At 52.1% G+C, this 1,846-nt stretch overlaps 1 pseudogene; it reads right to left on the minus strand.

Annotated features, from left to right (window-relative positions):
- Window positions 1-1,269: 1,269 nt before the first annotated feature.
- LOC115062876 lies at window positions 1,270-1,394 on the minus strand (annotated as a pseudogene).
- Between the last annotated feature and the right edge of the window lie 452 nt (window positions 1,395-1,846).

Consider the following 1,846-nt stretch of genomic DNA (forward strand, 5'->3'; position numbering starts at 1 on the left):
CAAGGGACAGAGCCAGCCCTCGACAGACCGCAAGGGCAAAGGGGAGGGGAGGGGATCTCTCTCTTGTCCATGCCACCACCACACAGATGACAAGAGGTAGGGCTTGATCTTTCATGTTTACACCCACCAGGCCCCCACCAGGGTCAGCTCTATTGTGTTGCCCAGGTGAAAGGCAGGGCCAGTTCTCCTGTTCTAATGACCATAGGGCAGCTTTCCCAACGGCCACAGGTGAAGAGGGGCAGGGGGAGGGAATCTCTCCCTGATTCATGCTAGCGCATGGGAGACCAGCAGCAGGGCTGGCCCTCCCATACTTAGAACCTCGGGGCCAGCTCACCCACAGCTCCTGCAACCAGGGCCAGCTCGGTTGTGCTTCAGGAGCCCACTCTCCTACTCCTGCAGCTGGCAAGGGGCAGGGGCAGCTCTCCTGCTCACACGACCCGAGGGCAGCTCTCCCATAATGCGGGGAGAAGAGGTCGGGGCCAGTTCTGCACAGCCCTCAGACATCAGCATGTGCCCTGGCAGCCCAGAGCAGGGGCGTTTGCCTGGCCTTTGGTGGTAACAGACCTCTGCTCGGGGAGTCCGGCCCCAGACGTGGCCCCAGATGGCATTACTGGCTACTCACATCAGGTTGTCCCTCACTACCCTCCAATCTCCAGTTCTGCCTCTCTTCTTTGTGCCCACCTCTGTTGCGGTAAATCTCTCCAACCCAATTATGCTCCAGCAATTAAAACACAACACAATTAATATGAATACATGCTGTGTGCCTAGATTGGGCAGGTCTACTGCTACACTACCGTCTTCCACATCTATGAGACCCCTTAGAACTTGCGGTTTCTCAGGTCATGTGCTTCTGCTCTGCTTTTCTTCTTCCTCCACCTCTGCCTGCTCTCCCTCTTCCATTTTCTCCTTCTTCTCCCTCTCCCCTTCCACACCACCTTCCCTTTTATCTGCCCAATCATCAGCTCTCCTTTATTTTACAAATTAAGGTGGGAAGCAGGTTTACAGGAAATCACCTGAGTGCTGACTCAGTCCTTTTTCACAACCACTCACAGAATAGCTTTAACATCAAATCCCCAGGGCTATCCACAACACACCTCCTTCTGTTTCTCTCTTTCTTCCATTTCTCCACCACTTACTTGCTCTTCATTGTGGCACCCAGGGTCTGAGTGTCTGAGGTCATCTCGGGAGTAGTCTCAGGGGGGATGTTATGGCACTGGGCAGGGGTCATCTCAGGCATGGTTCAATCTCCAGGCCTGTTTATTTTCAGGGACTGTTAGGCTACAAATTATTCAAAGTCTACAGAAGTCTACACTGAGCACAGACCTAGCCTGTCTCCTCTGTCACCTACAGATGCAGGTGACAGAGCAGCCACACCTGCAATGCCCTAGGGCAGAGCCTACGGAGAAATCTGATGGAAGCACGTTTTTCAATTCAGTCCCTCTTCTCAAATGGCTCTAGCTTGTGTCAAGCTGACATAAACCTAGCCAGCACAATTGACCCCTTGTCATTTTGATATACTAATACAACACTATTTAACAATAGCCTTCCCTTCGTCTCCAAGATCTCAGATTAATATCACAATATAGTTCTGAGCTCTCTCTCCTGCCTCTGCTGACGTCTGGTTGCCCACTTGTCCCGCTCTTGCCCACACAATCATGGCCTCTAACAAGGCACACATCAGAAAGCTGGCTTCTGACTTCACGGCTTTAAGTTTCGGACTACAGAGGGAAGTATGTGGGCCTCTTTTTCCACCCACTAGACATCACTTTTGTTTGCCCCACGGAGATCATGGCTTTTAGCAACCATGCTGAGGACTTCTGAAAGCTAAGCTGTGAGGTACTGGGAG

The sequence above is a fragment of the Mus pahari genome, chromosome 21 (assembly GCF_900095145.1).
Source record: "Mus pahari chromosome 21, PAHARI_EIJ_v1.1, whole genome shotgun sequence".
Taxonomy (NCBI): domain Eukaryota; kingdom Metazoa; phylum Chordata; class Mammalia; order Rodentia; family Muridae; genus Mus; species Mus pahari.